The 20,941-nt window shown below is 42.4% G+C and overlaps 1 protein-coding gene across 2 annotated transcripts in view; it reads left to right on the top strand.

The window, feature by feature from the left end:
* Window positions 1-20,941, top strand: part of ZCCHC24 (zinc finger CCHC-type containing 24) — a 116,545-nt gene that overhangs the window by 41,061 nt on the left and 54,543 nt on the right. The window lies entirely within an intron of this gene.

Here is a 20,941-nt window from a genome sequence, read left to right as displayed (position 1 = left end):
AACAGAGAAGAGAGATTCTGGAAGGCAACAGTTTGCTATTTTGCCATCTAAGTTAGATCTTAATTTGTTATTTCTTTGGAGGAAAGTTGTAATTCTCAGGAACTAGATGAAGAGCATAGTCGTACACTGAGGAACGATTGGTAAGCTAAACAAAAATTTTATGTCAGACTTCTTTTTTAACAGGTTTCAGCCACTGTCCTCTTATATCTAGAAGCAGAGCAAGGGCAACATTATTATTATTCATTATATAAATATATATTATATAATTTATAATATAAAATTATAATTATATATTATATAAATATTATATTTTTATTTATATAACCAGTTATAGTATGGTCACTTGGATTTACACTGCTACACATTGTTCTTCTACACAGTCACAAAGATCCTCAGTCCCACAGGGATAGGAAGTGTCAACAGTGGAAGAGACAACTACCTTATACAAAAGAAATAAGGAAAGTAAAAGCTAAACCTTCCTAAAGCATCTCAGGTTTTCTATGACAGACTCTGGTCTTTCTCATGGCAACCTTCATACAAGATCCATTAGTAGTGCTTTGCCTTTTTACTGCATCAGTGTGGAGGGCTGCTGCACAGCATCTTTAGGCCAAATTGTGAACTACTTTTAAATGCTTTCAGTCCAGAAGCTGTTCTTTGATACCGTTTCATGTATTAGAGCCTAGACAGTTGAATTCTGCTCAGTAAATTACAAAATTATAAGCCTAAAGACAGATAATCCCATTCACTGTTCAGTGAGGACTGTCCATCTGCTATTGTCTTTTGCAGTACCGCATATGCACCACAGAAAATACAACAGAGAGATTGTGTGCGGACCTCCCGAGTTTAGCTGCAGTGTGCAGTATGCTCAGGAATTTTGGTCACAAAGAAGATCCTTTTTTACAAGAAGGCGGTAATGTGCCCTTAGAATCCATTCGCATCACGTAAAACAGAGCTGTGTTTGTTCTGCCTGATGGACTTTGCAAGGGGCATCTTTCTAGCACAGTCAGAAATATATTCCTTGGCTCTACCAGTTTGCCCTGAGGCACTGCAGTACCCCACACATCCTCCCCAGGGAATTCATGCTTTTCAAACTCATAACCAGGTCCTCCTCGGCAAATGCATGTGTCCCTGGAACCCCAGTCTAGGATGTCACTATTGGCTACGTGTTGTAAATGTGAAATACAGGTTGGAAACAGCATGGGGGTTTTGTGTTATTTCTAGAATATGAAGAGTGACTGGACTATGTGCCTGTAGTTCAGCGAAGTCAATCATTATTGCTTATTGCACTGAGGAAGAGGGTTGTTTCATGGGGATCATGTCACTACTTCAGTTACATTATAGCAACTAAAATGCGCAAACTAACATGGCTTGCAGTGACTGATAGTGAAGTCATGGAGAAGCTCCTGGAGAACTTGACTTCCACAGAGGCTCATCGAGTCAGCAAGCTCTTCCAACTTTCTTCCTTTTCTTTGGTAGTTCCAGCACTCAACTTCACAGTCACACATTTGCAAAAATCTATCTTTCTTTTCTGCAGGTCATCATTAGTTTTACTAGTTGCAGACCCTGGGAATTAGATTTCTTTTGTCTTTTAGTAAGGACAGCCATCACGCATATTGACTGTAAAATCAGTTCTGTTTACTGCCTGCCGTGGGCACACCAACAGATCATACAAACTGATATGGCTGGAGTGAGTTAGGCTGACTGTGAACGCACTGAGGCGACAGACAGAGTCTTGGCCGGTTTCTTGCACAACAGGCTTTTCAGATATTTTTGTTTGCGTTTAGACTTCTTGTAATGTGTAGCACATTCATTTGGATGTGAAAGAATGGTCTTGTGGTTTAAGCTGTGGACTGGGACTCAATCTAGGTTGAATGCTGACTAGCTGTATGCTCTTGGGTTAGTGATACTATCTGTGTTTCATAGATGAGGAACTGTGGCAAAATCCCATCTTGCCTATTAGAGTCTAAGCTCTTGTGGCCAAAGGACTTTTCTGTCATTTTGCACAGCTCCTACTGCAATAGACTCAGGATTTCTGCTTAGTAGTAAATGATAAATAATTTTTAGACAAGGGCTGAAAAACACTTCATCACTGCTGGTCTGCACAGGTCTGGGGATAAGTGTATCAAGTTGACACAGCTGACATACCACAGGTTTACAGAGTACTATTTACAAAAGGCATGAGAAACCAAAGAAGAATTCAAATATGGTTCAAAACTTCCAAGTGGAACCTGGTTTAGCCTCCTGGACGTGCCAAGCCAGGGCTGGAAGGCGGACGAGTACAGCCTTTCATGAGATTTTTCCTACTTCTGGTCAGGCCAGAAATTTTGCAAGGGCAGCTTTTCTCATGATATTTTGGCACTTTTGCTTCTGGTCTTGCCTGAAGCTTGGAAGCAGAGCCATGTGAAAACACTAATGGAAAAAGCAACTTCTCTCAACGCGTTTGATCTTCAGCTACAGCCTGAAAGATTCATGTTCTTTCTCATACTTTATCTATCCCCAGCTGTTATTTGCAGGTCTAAATGTGTTTTAACTCATGCCTCCTTCCTTTGCTGCTGTAAACTTGCAGCCTCACGTACAGCTTAATCCTTCTTCCCAGGAAGAAACTGAAAGTCTAAAATGAAGTCTCAATCCTCAAAGAGATGACTTTGACTTAAGGGAGAAAAATGTGCTGTCCATACAGCCAGCCCTGAAACTCCCTTAACACCACTGTCTGCTTTACCCCTGAACTTCCCCGCTGGGTGCCAGAACAGTGTGGCTGACTGGAGGGTGGACTTGATGCAGCCACTGCGGTCAGTAACAAGACTGCACAAGCTGATACCAGGTACTCCAGAGACCCTCAGAACAAAAGTAATCCTGCATGGGTTTCTGATCTTCAGTCTATGCCATTGTCCAGAGGATAAACTCACTGGGGCAAGGATTGCCTCTATCCATGAGTTTCTACCAGGTCTAGCGTGACAGGCAGCTTCTCACAAATAGTGAATAATGTTAATACCAGACCTTTCTTCTTTGGAGTTTTTACCCTCCATGTAATGTGGAAAATCATGGAACACACAAGGCTTAATAGGGAAGGATCTCCAGCCCTATTACCAGGAAGCTATGCTTCTACCCGCATGAACAGAGTCTCTGCATTTTCCCGTTGACAAAGGAGATTATCTTGACTATGGCTACCAATCGGGGAAAAAAAGTTAAGGTCACACTTCCCCTCCCCCCAGCTTTTCTGATGACACTGTTCCCATGAACTTCTTATCTAACCTGCTTACGGTTATTTGCAGCATTACTCAAAATACAGTGTCATTTGTGCCAGCACGCCTGCCTGATTTCTCTCTCACCCTGTTTATCTGCAAACACTTGTTCAGCACAATCATCTGCCAAAACCAAAAGTTGAAGTTTGGGGGATTTATAGTAAGAAACCTTGTGTTTTTTTCTGGAGTGGGGAGTAGTAGATGAATGGGCTGAGCCTTTCAGTCTTTCTTCAGAGTAGCACAAAGTGTTGTCCTCACCTAATCATTCTCACCCCAGAACACATGTATGCATATTAGGACCTATTGCATATGTTCTCGGACTGTGTTCTGGAGGCAGGTGATAACCATACCCTGGACCACTGAAATTTCATTTAGTCTGCAGTTTATTTCTTGCTTTAGCTACAGCTGTTTTTCAGATGATAAAAATAGGCTCCTGTACTGGTGCTATCGCTGCCTGTTTTGATTAAAACAAGATGCATGACTAGATCCTGTTCTGGTCCATATGATCCAGAATAAGGGAAGGGTGTAATAAAGGATATTTTTTTTCTGGCAAAATTATGGGGAAATGGAGAGGAAAATGAACAAGCAAGAAACAGACAGTTAACTCCCAAACTTATTAATGTACTTTTAGAGCCTTTCCTAGAGCTTGCAAATTGCACTGGGTAGAGCCCTAACACTGTCTCACTACCTCAATTTGTTAAGTATACATTAAGAGGAGAAAGGTACGTGCAGTGACAAAACGATGAGACAAAAAACATGGGGAAGTCCACAGCTGATCCTTGCTTGTCCCTGGGACAAACGCAAAATAGCACTGCATAGTTCTGCATCACTGTCAGTACACCAAAGGAGGAGTTCAGGACTGCAGTCAGGTCTGGCATCAGCCTTCAAAAGAAGATGTTGAAACTAAGATTTCAGGTGACTTTTGGTTTCAGTGGCAATACTGTACTTGGTCTCAAATACCTCTAGGTATAGTGTAGGTGTTACGTCTGTAGAGGTCATTGGTATGGTGCAGGACAACAGCAGCAATCAGAAGTTAGGAAAGAACATGAGGCCAGCTAGGGAGGCTAGGCTCAAGTAATCTTGCAGTTATATGCCTCAAACTTGACTAGTGACCTGATCAACAGCTTGTGCTGTTTTCATGCATCGTTAGGTGCTGACTGTGGAAGCAGCACAAGAGGTTACTGTCTTCAGTCACAGGAGTGAGCATACTCATCACAAATTAGAAACAGTTGATTTAATTGAAGCAGATAAAATATTACTATTTGCAAAAGTCTGCACTGAACCAGATCCTGCCTAACCTTTTATGGAGCTCTGAAAAAGTATAGATATTTGGCTTTGCCTCATCCTGTTACATGTTTGTAGACCTTTGCTAAGCTGAATTGCACGGGGACAGGAAACAGGCAGGCCGAGTAGTACAGGAAAAGTTATTGTCGATTTAATCCATACAGCCAGGGTACAAGTGATACTAAAAGTCTTTCATCTAGATATGTGCAATTCACTTCAGCAGGCCTAGAAAGTTTTTGGTAGGAATCTAAACCTGGGAATGTTTATCTGAACCTCTGCAAATTCTGCCATTATCAAATGGGATTATAAAAGAGAAATAATGTAGCCCAGATCAAAATGAAGAATATCAAGGTTAACTACTAGCCCTGAGTGGGCTTAAACAAAAGTTTCCTGAATCCTTACTCTAGAAAAGCAAATGACTTGGATTGCATGAAAAGCAATTATACTAAATGCTCAGAGCCTCTTGATAGAATACAGAAGAAAAAAGATAAACGGGAGGAAAAAAAACCACAATCCCAGCGTCCCGCCCCTCCCCCCCCCCGCCCCAAGTGTTGCTTCTATATCCTACACATCTTTGTAACTAGAGATCTTTGATCATGAAGCACCTGTTGTCCTTTAGTATTCAATGTGCAATATTGAAAAGAACAGAACACTTTATTAAATTATTTACTTATGGTCTTTGTGAAAGCATTTCATAGTTCAGCTGCCTGGATTGCTTTCTGCCTTAATCTGGCACAGCTTTATCTCACAGCAAAAGGTGCTAAATCATCAAGTGTGTTCAGGCACATCTGTGATGTCATACCATATGCAGTAACGATATATTTATTATGTGATGTGGTGTGCATCTGTCCTAGTAGGTCAATCTTATCATTGTCTTGATCAGCGACACGCTTTTTTTTTTTTTTTTTTTCTCTTTACATGTGCCGTGTTTTACTTTGAGAGCACAGACAACTTTGGCAAGGACTCAGCTTGAAAAGTTAGCAGTTGCATGGACCAAACTGGACAAGTGAGCTGATCAAAACCAGGAGATAACAGTGTTTATTTATAGGGAGAAGTGTTTATGGAAACCTACGGGAAAGACCAGTTTCCTTTGCAGAGAAGACAGAGCTTGTGCATGCTCATTACAGCTTTGGAAAGTTTTCCTGTTGCCATTTTTCTTTATATTCTGAGTGAAAGTTAATTGCAAATAAACTCCTGTTACTCCTGTCAGCTCTAATGCTCTATTAGGCTTCATTTTAATACTCCGTTGTTGTTCCAAAGTCTTCGGGACAAATTCTCTCCTGGCTTAACTCCACCAACTGTGATGAAGCTACATTAGAATAGATTTGGCCCTACAGTTTGGTGGCGGTTTTTTTTTTCAGTGCTGCTTTTTCTTGGCTTCGTACGTGACCAGAATATAAAGACAGCAAGCTTACATTAGAAACAAGTCACTAGAGAAACCGAGAAATCTTTCTAAGCTATCAAATGTCTTTTCATGGGGTGTAAATGACAGCACAGTTCATTTCCTTTCTTTTCAATATCTTCTGGCACGAGTACAGTGCTGTCATGTAAACATCAAGTTTTACAAAAGATTTCTCAAAAGTAAGTAAAATACTAGTTCATGTTGCTTAGTTCACTTTTCCCATTGTTTATACACAAACCTGAAATTCCCATTACAGAATTACAAACATAAACAATTACAACCTCAAAAGAGGCTTTTTTCAGAGGACATAATCTGTTTCAGCATACTCATGGTCCGCATTAACGTTTCAGCTGGTACAACAGCCTCCTGGGTTTATTGCTGACCTGCTGTACAGCAGACTCCTAGAAATCCTGCCAGAGAATGCCTGCTCAGTCATCTAGGTTAGCGTGGTCTCCCCTAACACGGGATTTCCCCCCCTCTTGCTGTCCCATTTGAAATGACTCCGTGACGAAGCTTCCACGCTTCACACTGAAGTCAATCCCATGTTCTAATTCATGGTTTGCTTTTTTATTATTATTTCTTTTCAGGGTTGAAAGAGAACTGCTTTTGTAGCCTTAAGGCACATGGCAGGAAGAGATGGAAACATTTCTTTCATAACCTCTTTCTGGTTATAGAGCCCTTTGATCCTAGAAGATTTACATTCAAGTGAAAAGCAGAAACTGAAACAAAACAACCATGTGTAATCACTGGTTAATAGTACAACTTGGAGTATCTTATCAAGCAGGCTAGTAACAAATCAGCATAACCTCACAGAGACACAGAGGAGAATAAACATTTTGGCTGAATTATGTGTTTGAAGGAGAGCATTACCCTGTTGGCACAGAAGAATCTGAAGATGCCAGAGATCAGAGCATCAGGAGAGCAGCGCTTTTCCTCGTGTGGTGCACCGTGCCAGCAAGCTCTTTCCTTAAGATGACACAGTGACAAAGCAGTGGCTTAAAGTTAGCCCTTTGCTAAACTGAGAGCTGTTGGAGATCTGCACAGACACCTAAGATTATGTGACTGTAGGTGTCTTAAATGCTATTGGTAGCATTAAAGTAATGGTTCCTTTTATGTTGTCACATAAACCTAAATCTCATCTAACCTGCACGTATAGATCCGAGCCAAGATGGTTTTCTCCTCCCTGATGCTGAACCTACTGACTTGGAGACTGAAGCATAACTGTTCGTACACCTTGTCCAGCTAAGGGCGTGAGAAGGATTGTCATCTCATCTTCGGCAAGTCTTTGTCTCTTCTGACTAGAAAGTGAGGAAAGCAGAAAGTAGAGAGATGCACGAAATTTCGCACTGCTTAACTGTAGTAGATATTTACACAGTTCTATCTTCAAGTGAAGGCCTGAGCAGGACGGAAAGCAAGGATACCTTTGGAGGCTTGGAGGAGGCGACAATCACAGCCCGAAAGAGGCCAGCCTGTTGAGTTAGCCTTGGCATTTCCTCGGCTGCTGCTGCCGTGTTTCAGGCACTATGTTCTGAAGTGCTTTATGCAGCCTGACTTTAAACAACTGAAAGAAAGGCACGTCTGCCATTTCCTACCCTGCCAGCTATACCCTACTGTCAGGGATTTTCTTCTTAGACATTGAAACTGAAGTCTCATATACAATAAAAGTAAGAACCAGAACACCACCACCCACCACCACTTTACAGTAGCCTGACTCTCAATTACAACTGCCCACAAAAATTCTTTACTCCCTTGGAATTTCTGTTTGATATATTTACAGAAGTATCATTCTGCATCTGAAATCTACAGAATACTTACCTATTTATTACCAAAACATCATCTAATCTGGGATTTTGCCACCAAATCTGCTGGAGTTCCAAGAAGTCATGTACTTGATACGTTAAGGCTCCCTTAGAAAACTTGAGGACTTTCTTTTTTCCTTATGGATCATTTTCCCAAGTTTTATTTGTTACTTTCTAAAAATCCCTTTTTGCTTATATCTTAATCCATGCTAACACAGAAAGAAAAGAAATTCTGAGCAACAACAGATCTTGCTGTAAATCACCTCATCAAACCAGGATTCCCATGGTCTGAAATCCTAATCACCAGCAATTTAGAAACTCAGTGCAGCACTCTAAAGCCACCTCATCCAGCCAGGCACTCTGCTTTGATGACCTTGGGGAGCTGCTGCTTGTTTTAAATGTCAGCTACCAAATTCCCAAATCAGTCGCCAATAATTTATATTCCTAGCTGCAAAAAACACCTTTTTCCCCCACAACACTTGATTGCCAAAGCGCTTTTTATCATTCGCTGGATTCTTAGCTTGAAAAAGCGAAAACAAAACGTAATATTTTACTGACACTTGTGGATCTTTCCCACCCTGCTGGGGAAGCCTAAATACAAGCGGATTGGAGCAGAACAGGAACAAAGCAGCCGTGCTGGAGGAACTTGCTCTAAAAACACTGCTGAGCATGCCGAGTTCCCAACACACCAGAGACGCAAACAATAACGTAAAGTGAGGATGGAAGCTCGTGCTGTGAAACCTCTTGTCCCCGTGCATCTCTAAGAATATATCCAGCCCAGAAGTATTTAGGCAAAGGCCAGTGCGAGGCTGCACAGCTCAGAGATACAGCCAGAGCATGCAACTCCACATAAAGCCTTTTGTGTTTACGAGGGGCCAGGCTTTTGCTCAGGGAGCCATGTCTTATTGTTTACCCACTGGGGTGCTGCCTGCTGCTCCTTATTAGGGCCCCTGCCTCTACAGGCATTTCTTCATACAGTCAGTGCAAGCATTTTTTAACTATTACTTACAAAATGGCAGTGGCTTCCCCAAGGCCATATCTTTGTTTCTTTGTACAATGCTGTGATTGTGTAAATTGTCTTGCGTAAGCACATCAGCCCACTCTGGAATTAATTTCCCACCCCCCCACCCCCACCCCCATCCCTTACGGCCTTTCATTGTTGTTCTTTTATGGTGGGATTTGTTCTTTTGCCATCTTGTCACAAATCCATTCCTGTGGCTATGTCACTTTTAAGGAACAGCATGGCCAAGTCTGGCCTTTCAATTTGCCAGAGGTCTGGGGAGCGGCTGCTTCTGCTGAGAGCACTGTTGCTGGTGAACTGGCTGGGCTGTCTTGCAGTGTCACACAGAACTGCAGAGCTCCCAAAACCATGAAGCCCAAAGTAGCCACTTGTTCTTATGTCATAGTCCTTTCCTGCATATAGCTCAACAAATTATCTTCTAAATCTAGTGACGTGTCTTGTGACATCAAAGCTGGGGAGTAAGAGTTCCTCTCCTAGCATGATCAGGCAAAGCAAGTCCTGGAGTCATGAATGCAGATGCTGCAAGCCTCAGCATTCTGTATGGATATTTCTCCTTTCATTTGCATACAGAATGAGCCACAAGTGAAAACCAGAGTCTGTGAGGAACTTGCAATTTCCGTTTTTGATGACTAGACAGTGGCACAGTTCTTTGGAGTGTCTTTGTTTCCACCTGTCTCCACCTTAGCTCTAATTCCACCTCAAGGGCAGTGTTAGTAGCGTATGAGATGTGTCTCTTGGGTCACGGATCCAGCCCCTGTTTCCTCAGTTGCCAATACTGATCTGGGAAGTGATAAGAGGGTGACCTCAAAGCACGCGTAGAGGCTTCCCCATTTTCTTTTGCCACAAACAGAAGGGGGTGGGGCTGGCCACTGGGCTTTGCTGGCTCAGCACGTGAGAGCACCCCTCAGGAGATGTCCCTGCGGAGGGAGGCTGCTAGAGGCTGCTACAAGACAGACCCTCGGCGTTTGTTACAGTCCATGCCTGCAGAAACCCAGAAACCATCCCAGTCAGCCCTGATAGCATTGCACAGGCTGCCAGATATGCCTGCAGTAGCCCCATCTGGGCCTCAGGATTACAACAGTACACAACTGAGGCTGGACAAGGAAAGACTTAGCTGTCAGGGTTTCTTGGAAGATAGGAAGATAGGCACTTAATTACCATGTGCCATCTAGATGGTTTGAGACTAGTTATTTATTTAGCCAAAGGCCCTCTCCAAGGGAACATATAAATCAGGATCAGGATTGTTGATTTGCCAGCAAGGATGTAATCCAGGTCTCTGTATCCTAAATGCGTTGGTTCATCAATAAAAACCAAGACCCATGAAGGTTACATCTTACCACTCGTACAGAGGTAGCCACATACTCCACTGAATGACCAGTAAGGAAAAATCTAAAGCCTGACTAAGGGCAATGGGAAGTTCATTGGCTTCCAGCAAGCTCTGAAGGGAGCCTGGATGGATCAGACACACTCAACAGATACAATTTATACGTATGTGCTAGTTATAATACAATCATACTTTAATGGACACTGTTCCAAGAATTAAAATATTATGTTCAAATACTCTAAGCTATGTACATATAAAGTAATTTTATTCTATTAATCATGTTTGCACTTAAAAATCTATTGTTTTAGCCACATTAAAAAAAAACCAATATCCTTAAGGCTTGAATGCTATAAATGTTCAGATCAGGTATCACAGAAAAACCACAAAGCTTGCTAAAAGTGGGAGAAATCACCTTCCTATAAATAAAGCACATCTTCTTAAACACTGAACAATTTAGAAAGAGTTCACCTCTTAATGTTAAGTTATATAATATTATTTAACAACTATACTATCTGAATGATGCTAGATGAATGTAGAGTTGTGCTGCCATCGTCAAGAGGAATTAAGGAGCTTGATGTGGGTTAGAAGTATTTTCCTTTCTTTTGAATGGCATGACCTTGATATCACCCCTTAGTCCAACTTTATTCAAATAAAGTCAATTAGCATAAAGCATAAATGCTGCAGATAAAGTGGAAGCTGCGTTTGTGACAGTGATTCTCCAAGTCTGCCTTGCTCCCTGTTTCTCCTCCTAAATGTACACAAAACAGCTTGCGTGCATTTCTGATGAGCTGAAAGGGCCACAATCCACATTTCCTAGAAACACTTACAAAAGGCTGCAAGTCTGGGTGATCCAGAACAAAATACTCTTTTGCCAGCATAGTGAAAAACAACTGTACCACCTCTTTCTCTTGACGTGTCAGCCTCATTGGTCATGTATGAAAATCAGAGCTAAATGTTTTCAATTCAGAATTGGATCCGAAGCCTCGGCTGCATGGAGAGATGTTATACGGGCTAAGACATTATTACTGACCCTTGGCTTCTGCTTCTGAGGCTATGTTTGGCATGCGACACGAATTCAGTCCTCTGCTAAAATGCTTCGTATTTACTGCTATTCATGTTCATACTGTTTGTGTGTCCCAACACACCTGATCACTGAATTTCAAAGGAAACTTAAAGGAGAGCTATGGTGTCGGTTGCTAGCTAAAGCTGATGAGCGCCTGCCTTCACACTCTGCTGTTGTGGTTCCTCTGCTAGCACTACAGCACAGGCTCTTCATCATGGCTGGACTTCTCTGCTAATAATAACAAGAGGGGAATATTTGGTTAAAATAATTTAGGTTAATTTTTATCTCTCTGCATTTGTTTGAAGTTTGGCCTAGGAAACAAAAGCAAGATTGCTGTTGTATTAGTAAAGAAAAACACTGAAAAGCAATAAAAATGGGAAACAGCCCATTTGGAAATGACCTGATTGGTCATATTGTTTATTCCATAACCTTAGGAAGGTTGGAAATACTCATTCTGGCTACGCTTTGACTTCAGCTGCAGAAAAAAAGGTATTGGCTGTGCTGTTTGTCTTGGTCTAAGCAAGTAACGGTGAGAACAAGTTTAGCTGCAGAACTAAAAAACATAGAGGAAGCAGTCCCTGGTTTTTGCTTTTTGCTTTGAAAAAACCCTGAAATACAAATGGTTAACGTGAAGAGGTCTCAAGACAATATGTGCAGATAATCTGAATGCAGAGGATCAAGTATATGTCAAGGGATAGATCACCAGAAAGGTACAAGTTCACTGCTACAGACAAATCATAGCAAAAGGGAGAATTAAACCTTTATTAATCCTAACTTTCAATGTACTAAAAAACAAGGAGGGGGGGGGGGGGGGGGAGGGAAGACGTACAGCTTTATCCTCCAGCAGTAGCCTCCTCCCTGCCTGCCCAGGTCGTGCCATGCCAAGCTGACACAGCCAGTGACCGATGGTGCTCTGCTCTATTTGATGTGCAGAGCAGGCAGGGAGCCCGTAGGCTGGCCACTGGATGGACACAAAAGGAAAAGTACATATTAATCCAGGGGATGATGCTTTTGGGATAATCTAGCACATAGTTTGTATTATTGATCAGAGCGGTTCGAATGGTTTGTGTCACATGGAAGATGAGTAGCAAGGAATTTTCTAGACTTCCTTTTCTGCCTGGCAAATGGGCCAATCAGATTTGCATGTTTCTTGTCAGGAAAACTAAAAGGGAGTTAAGCTATAAAGTAAGTCCTCATTTTCAGGGGTGCTCAGTGAGAATATTATGCTTGAAATTCCCATGAAGTAAAATTTTTATATTTTCAAATTGTGTTTCTGACAGTGCATATTTAGAAATGGGAATCAGATGTGGCATGAAAAAGACCCAAGTACATAAAGCCTTCAGATATTAACAACTCTTCTCCATTTCCTTTCATTTCTGTTTTGATGAGGCTGCCATATAAACAGGCATTTCTGTCCTCTTCAAACTGTACGCTAAGGACTCACAAATTAAGAGGAAAAGAGAGTAACCATACAGACCAGTATAACAAAACATGCTGTTGAGGGTTGTTGAACTAGACCAAGAACAATTTCAGCAGCCAGGCTTATGTGCTGCTGAGCCTGTTTAGAAATAGCATCTCAAAACCGTTTACTTATACACCCTGTAGCTTAAATTTTCAGTAGTCAGGTGCTCAGTGAAATAACTATTAAGTGACTGTTGGTATGTATCCCCTTCCCAAAATACATGACCTGGAAGTCAGCATTCTACTAGGAAATGCAGATGGATCCAAAGAACTGATTCAAATGCCATCAACCCAGTGACCTATCACACAGAAGATGCCTGCAATGAATTTCTGCTTTCTGTTCATTGTGGAATTGCCTGACTTTGGAAGGATGGCGAAGGGGAAGACGACATGATGCAGATGCTAAGTTTCCGAAAAGAGTTTCCTCTTTTGGAAAACAAAGCCCAGACACATCCCCTCCAAGCCTTCTTAGGCACTGAGGTCTTTGAGGTATCACCCAGAAGAGAAAAGAGTTCAGTACACTCGTACAAAAAGGAACAGATTCCATCCTTCAGGCTGCAATCTTCAAAATAACTAGTGCAGGGTGGATTTTTAGTTTTCAAAAACTGATATGATGGAAACATGGGCTATTTGAAGGCAGAGACATGGTTTTTCTGCCCTCCGTGTCCCAGTTATTTCCCCAGCTGAACAGGGAAACCTGTAGATGGGGGTATGTAGGTACCTGCAGACAACTCAGGGCTGTGCACAGCTTTGCAGGCTCTGCTCCAAACATCCCATCCCTTCTACTAGAGAACAGCTAAGAAGGCAGGGTGCCAGCAGGGAGTGACAAAACAGAACAACACGTACACATGGTAAATTCTTTTCAAAACTCTGTTACAGTTCTTAAACACCAACAGGGACCAGTGACCAGGTATGCATCACCCATGAGTAAAAAGGAATTTCAGTCCTTTAAAGTGGTTGAAAGTTAAATCAACCTGTATCTGTGCACAGAGGTGAGAAAAAGGAATATGTAAAACTGACAGTTTTCTCTATGACCTCAGCACAAGCACAGGCAAAGAAGCTACAGCTCCTGTTCATACACAGATGAAGATTGCTCAGTGTCCCACACGCCTTTCACGAGTTTCATTCAGTAACCTTCACGCCAGCTTTTCTCCAGCGTCTGCGTCAGCAAAACTAACAGAGCAAAGAGGAGCTCAGAGCTGGACTAAAGACGACTCCAATTGTCCTGAGAACTTTTCCCAAACGCAAATCTTGGCCTGGCCAGAATGCAAAGGCTATGGGAAAAATATATGCCTGGAAGGCCTGACACATAGTACTGTCCTATGGTCTATTACTGCCATGACTTGGAGAGCTGCTCATTTAAAGAGGCTAATGAGGTCACTTTGAAATTGCAGTCTAAAAGCTTTTTTCCCCCTCTTTCTCCTTCTGAGCTCAGACTTCCTTCCAATAACATTTCATCTTCCAAAAGAAACAGTCAAAACCTCCAGGTTTAAGGGAGTGTATCATATGTGAAGGTCCATAGCCCAACTGGAAAATGATTAATGATGTATTTTTTTTAAAGAGATTAACTTGATACCAACAAATCTTTAATTATAAGCCTCAGGTCACAAAGCCTAAAATGCATGTGAGGGTCCCACTAAGTCCAACCGAACTGAGGCACAGGCTTTCCAACTCCATTAACCTTCAACAAAGTCCCTGCCTGAGGTGGACAGCACATCATCCTTGCCACAGACTATTAAGTGACATACAGAGGTGTAAGGTGTGAACTGAGAAGCCAGGTTCTGTCCCAGATATGTCCCAGGAAGGCAGCTCTTCCCAGCCCCGTCCTCAGAATGATCTCCCCTATGCACTTCAGCGTAAAAACAGCATTTGAAATGAATATCACAGAAGCTTCTGTTCTTTGAAAATTACATGTGATCAGCCTACTGGCAAAACGCATCCAGCGCAGGCAGGGGAGAGGGGGCATACAGAGCGGAGGATGTGAACTTCCACAGAGCTCAATAGGAGAACTGTTGTTATCGTTGGCCTGGGTATTGCGGCTTTAAATTACAAATTACTTTAAATTGTAAAAACTTCGATAGCAAGCCCTGAAGAAGAACCCCCAGAATGGCAGTAAATAAAGAGCATCCTGTCCCTCTTTATGCCACAGTTAATGTGGGAGACTATATAAAATCCTAGCTTGGCAAGTGCTGCATGTCAGAGTTGATGAGTTGAAAGGATGTGCATGTACACAGACACAAACAAAGAACTTCTAACACACAGAAAAATTACTGCAGTAATTACCTTAGATGTTAAGCAGCGCAACAGCATTTGCTGTTATACTTTGGACTAGTTCTTCCGCATTTTTCAAACAGGCTCTTATTACCCTGGAAGTGGCAGGTGGCTTTGCAGGGATCCATGAGGCTGGCATCATGGGGGAAAGTTAAGCCCACAAAGTACTTCCTTGTCAGACCCCTCCCCACCCTGGGAAGAGAACAGATTTTCTGTTTTGTCTCAAGTCTGGAGTCCTTGCCTGGGCATCCCACCTGCTCCTGCAGCTCACATCCCCTGAAACCAGAGCCCATCCAGCAGCTGCATAAATCATTATGAACAGGGCTGCAGCGGGGTGTCGAGCAGTTGGCAGCACATGGCGGAGTGACTCCCTTCTCCCTTACACACCTCCATCTTCCCCTAAAGTAAACAACGGCAGCCCCCACTGTGAGCCCGCTTGCGAAACTGCACGGCACTGAACTTTATCTCTGTGCCGAACAGGCCTCGCAGGAGCCGTGTAGCTGAGAGCGGCTCTGCTCTGCGTTTTCCTGCTGCCTTCCAGGCTGCTGCCAACCTGGGAATTCTTTCCAAGGCTCGTGTGGCAGCCCTGGGAAAGGAAACGTGCTTGCAAACACGCAAATAAACATGGTAATATGGGCAGCGTAATGCCTCCTTTTTCTGGGGCTGAGTTGGGTCTGAAAATGCACTTAAATAAATTGCTAATACCCATTCGCATGCAGTTAGCTCCATCAACACGTATCCTGCGTCAGGTTGCTTTTATTTTCCCATAGAAACCCATAGCATAAAGCAGCAATGCAAAAAAGCAGGCCTGTCAAGTTGCAAAGTTCAGTCACAGATCAGAGTAGGAACTTCCCCTCTGATGAGATACTGCAAACAATTTTTGGTTCAGACATAATTATAACAACATGTTGTAGACGCAGATGCATATTTTTTTTCAAGCTGGAACTTCCAAAACTGGCAAAAGCTACCACATCACAAGCGAGGAAACCGCTCCCTTGGTGAAGAGAGGATGGTACAACATTAAATCAGGGGAAAAGAAAACCCTCAGAAAGCCAGTGTATTTATTGAAGCTATCCATACGCAAAAGTGGTGGTCCAGGGATCTGAGCAGTAATGCTCTGCAGATGCCTCGCAATCCAAGTGGTGTTTAAAAAAATTCTTAAAGTCTCACCCACACAAGAGATTCTGGTTTAAAGCCAGCTCCAGGAAACAGCACACTGCAGTGTTTCTTTCATACGAGGACTTTTCGGGGTTCTCTTTTTCATTATAATGATTCTAGCAGGCAGATAAAGAATCAGGACCCAGCTCTGCATGCTGAGAGCAAGTTTATCCCTCTCCCTCTAAAGATTACTCTCCTGCCAATATTTTGGTTACACTCATCTATCTTATGCTGTGACCTGAAAGAAGGATGCTGTCTCGGAAATATTTTAAAACTATCTGCAAGCATGGAACCACCATTCAAGTTATTTATATGAGTTCTTAAAAAACAGGAACAATGGCTCTCACCTTGATTTAAATTTTGTAACTTCAGGGTCTCATTTTAAAAGGCTAAATCACTGTTTTGATTGAAATGGAGCTTTCAAACTGGATTTGGGCTTTATTCCTGGGCCTTTTCTTTACCACCTGTCTAGAGACACACCTGCATATGCCCAAGCTTTAAGAAGTAAAACTGATCTGTGTGTGTCAAGGGGAAGAACCTGACAGGAAGAAAAAGAGGGCTGTAATTGTGATTGGAACCGAAAGTGTTTTAAAACCCAGAGAGAAAGAACCAGCTTCAGGCGAGCAGGTCATTCTACCGGAGCTAAGCCATGTTCAGCGCGTAGGCTCTAAATCTCGCCGCAGCTTGCCAAGTCTCAGCTTTCAGGGCCCTGGGAGATTAGCAGGCTGAGCGGTGGTGAGATGTGCTGTTCACAGCGTGTTCGTTGGGCCCTTGGGAGAGAAATACCTGTTTAGTTCCGTTTTTGTAGTAGGCTTCTATCGCTTCGGATGTGCAAGTAGGTAAATTTATTACTAAGGTAAATTGAGGTGGGCCCTGTTTTTGTAGCAGAGGGGGAAATGGGAGATGGCAAACAACCTGCCATGGGTGCACGCAAACATGGAAAATGTCCGAGTGAAATTTGAGGTGACTCACCATTTTAGTGTATTTTGTAGGCCATGTTCCAAAATGCCAGCTGTTGTAATGTGTGTAACCCTCCCGTAATTGCAATCAACCCAGTTGCTGCTCACTATTTGAAATTACATCGCCATCATGCCAGTGGTGTTCTACCAGTACATAGCTTTGCTCAATCTCTTATTTCCTCTTGTATTGGCCATTTCACCGGTAGGGATGAAAAGGCATTAGATGCTCCAGGCCCTTCCACTTCCCTAAGGTCCAGGAACTTTCTGGGACATCTGCTTCTGCCTGAGCTTTCCTACTGGTTCCAGAGACAACAGTTTCATCCCACGCACATAATCTAGAGAGAGAAGAAAAAATGAAGAGATTCTTCTCTTTCTTCCTTTCTTGCCACAGCATGAAAAAAACACTAAGTGGGATGGATAACTTTTCAGGTCTCCCTTGTGCAACGACACCTAAGCAAACCATCCTCGGCAGCTGCACAGCCCTGACTTATGTGAGCAGGGTGGCTGGCATCTTTGGCTAAAACGCATCTTTTTGTGCCTCCATTTTTTTATGCCTCCATTATGTACCTTCTTTCAGTTAGATATACTCCAAATGAGTATAGATGTGTTGGATGTATTTCATTCAGCAGAAGAACACTCTCCTCCTGCAGTTCAGCTGAACACCTGGTTAGCACAGGACCTTGTACTTTTAATGCATAGCTTTTCCCAGTTCTAATGTATTGCTTTAAAAAATATACGCCCTTTTTGGAACACAATCCGGTGCCAGAGGTTATAGCAAATTCTAGCAAGTGGACAGAAATTTTCCTCCCTAATTTTGTTTTCCTCAGAGAGTTGTGGTTTCCACGTAAACACTTCTATGAGCGGGACCTTTGAGACATGCCTGGAAGAATATATATTCTGCCTAACACACATCCACCATATCTTAGCAGCTAAGAAAAATAATTCTGCGGTCTCACTACACTTCACCACTATCACCTCAGCCTGGCTGAGCTAAAGATTAGAATAAAGAGTAAAGTACTGTAGGTATGTTGAGAAAAAGCTATGGCTGATAACTTCACTGCTGTTTCTGGATTTTGTCTTGTCTTTTATGCTAGATTTCTAGCTTCAGGAAATAGTGTTTGAAACCCATGAAATATGGTAAATAAGGATAGGGATAACATAACCTGATATTCATTCACTTCTCGGTGCAGCGTGGAGCAGCAAGCAGCACCAGCCTGTAACATCCAGAGAATTCACTCTAAAATTTAGATCATTATTTCAAAACATACAAAGGATTTTTTTCTTCTCTGTTTTTGTGTAGGGTCTGATACATGTTGTCTTACTATAGAAGATCCCCTTTGATGTCCGTGCATGTTCCATAAGCCAAGAGCAATATAATTAGGCCCGTGGAGAACAAGGGGAAAAATGTAAATGTAAGTTATTCTTGGAAATAATTCGGATCCCCAGCTCCAGACCAGAGAATCTTTGAACCTGCCTGAGCAAACTGTTCAGTGGCTGAGTCCAGCCCAACACTGGATTTTTGTTATAAAAAGGACAGAATCCAAACCATGGTCCTGGATGCTCACAAGTTCCTGGGCATTCAATATTTCTGGATCCAATTTTTTTAATCCTGAGCCCACTCCTCATTACTTATACAAGTCATCTCTGAAACTTCTGGTTTGGGGTTTTCCTCACATGCATTCACTTAAAATATCGGGATTCTATTAGGTATTTGTAATGCTTACTAAGCAAAGCCCTGGGTAGTGAGTCTGGATCAGAGCACCCAGAGATTTCTTCCACAAATTCCAAGCACAGGCTCAAGGAAAAAAAAAAAAAAAAAAAAAAAAAAAAAGCCAGTTCTGGGATTTACAATTGCAGGATGTTTGTCTTTAAGGTGTGCACCTCCAGTAAGCAGGTTCTGAATTCATCTTGCACATAATCATTGACATTCTTCCCTCTCAGCAAAATAATAATTCTTTGCCCCAGTGGAACAAAGGGGAGGCAAACAGAGCAGAAGAGTATGTGAGTATGTGTGGAAGAGCTTGCAGCATGGTCGTGTGGTGACTCAAGGACTGCAGAACAGAAACCGAAGCTTAACATGACAGGAACAGGGACAGAAGAGCTTCACGTCCAAGGGCTGAGATTTCAAATGAGTTGGGGTTTCTTTTTGTTGTGGTTGTTTTTCCCTTCAAGCAAAGCATTTTCTCTGGGAAAGTCCAGTTCCCTAGTGGAAACCCAAGCTCTAAAGTAGCTAAAATAGTCTGTTCTCTCTCCAGTTAGTGTCTGCTTTGTGGCTTCTTGGAAAGAAGGATTTTTGAGCAGGAAGTCATGTTGGTTAATGGCACAGGGCAGAGCTTCCAGAGGAAAATTCACTTACAGCCATTTTTAAGGTTGGTAATGAGGTGGTTTGTGGCCCTTTTTTTCCCCTAGAGACCAAGACTGAAAACCAGATCCTGATCCAAATCCTGTAGCTCTTAGCATTTCGGCAGCTGAGCACTCCTCATTGCCCGCAAAGCCTCCAAGAGATGCTGTGTCTCAGTATGATGCTAAATGCAATAAACTTCCCATACTTGAGTAAAATTTCTAAAGGAACATTAGGGAACTGGACACTCGAGTCCCACTGTTTCCCACAACTGTTGCCATGTCTTCAGCTTGCAGTTCTTTTGGTTTATAGGCACGCCACATCTGTGTCTTATTCTTTGTGTTCAAGCAATACATCTCCATTTTCTTGTACTGCCCTAGTGCTTATTACTATGCCAAACGGTACGTGTGTTTTTGCAGTTGCTGCGGATTTTATATCTGAACCTTGTAGTTCCAGAGAGCATTACAACAATCTGCAGAGCTTTAAAGAAATAGATTGGGATGCTGACACACCAATTGGACCCTTATCTACGATCTAGGTCTTTTCTCTGGATGCCTATCAGTAAAGACTCAGCTCAACAGCCATAAACTTCTCCTTTCAAGCAGTGCATGTATCCTGCTGTGTAACAACCCTTTTGATAATAAGGATACCCCCTGTCATGTTTTCTCCACTGCTAAGCATTGATTGTTGACATAAGTGTTTCATTTAATAAAAGTTACCAGTGTGTATGAGCATGAGGAGATGATTCAGCAGTGTCAGGGCCTAACAGGAAGGCAAAAGTGATTGCTTCAGAACAAATAAATCAGGCCCCAAATTGAGACGACTTAGAGAAACATTGGTTTTGCACTGAATTGGCCTGCCTCAGGGTTGCATTAATAACGACAATGTATGCATAAGAAGCAATTTGTCAGGATAGGCATTTGCATGTCTGGCTGTTACAAGGAAACATATAATGCCCGAAATCAGGAACTGAGCCCAGAGCCAGGACTCAGGGCTCCAGGGTTCTCCTCCCAGTCCTGCTCCTGTCCTGCACATCTTTTCCATCCATCTAGTTTCTCCTCTGGAAGATACGAGGATCATGACATTCACCTCTGTAAAGCAGCCTCTGGATCTGTGTAAGCTCATTACAATGAGACTAATCAAAAAACCTTTTCCATGCACTATTCTTTCAGCCTTACCTTTTTAAAGCTTTTCTTTAGAATCAAAATTATTGAAACCTACCAACTGTGCCACCTCCAGACAAAATTCCTTGGCAACTAGTTAAACCCATTAAGCATGTGACCAAAAGCTCATAGCCAGTCTTAGGGAACTCATTGTGATCCTATTCCTTCCTTTCTTTTCTGGTATGGAAATGGACAACAGACTTTCACAGTTAAATTCATAAACTCTGCTCATCAATGAACTGCTATGCCAAAAAAGATCAGCCTTTTATAGCAAAAATCCTGCATGTGTAAGAACTAAATTACACCAATACAAGTGTGCACTACCATTCCTTACTTTGGTACCTGAGGACTTTAATTCAGCTGTTAGGCTGTCATTGCATTTTATCTAACACACAGAGTTTCTGTGAGGTATAAAAAAAAATAATGGCGAGACCACAGTTTTATATGTGCCCA

This window comes from Falco peregrinus, chromosome 1, assembly GCF_023634155.1.
Source record: "Falco peregrinus isolate bFalPer1 chromosome 1, bFalPer1.pri, whole genome shotgun sequence".
NCBI classification, from domain to species: domain Eukaryota; kingdom Metazoa; phylum Chordata; class Aves; order Falconiformes; family Falconidae; genus Falco; species Falco peregrinus.
Note: the sequence above shows the minus strand (reverse complement) of the source record. Positions and strands in the feature narration are given on the sequence as shown.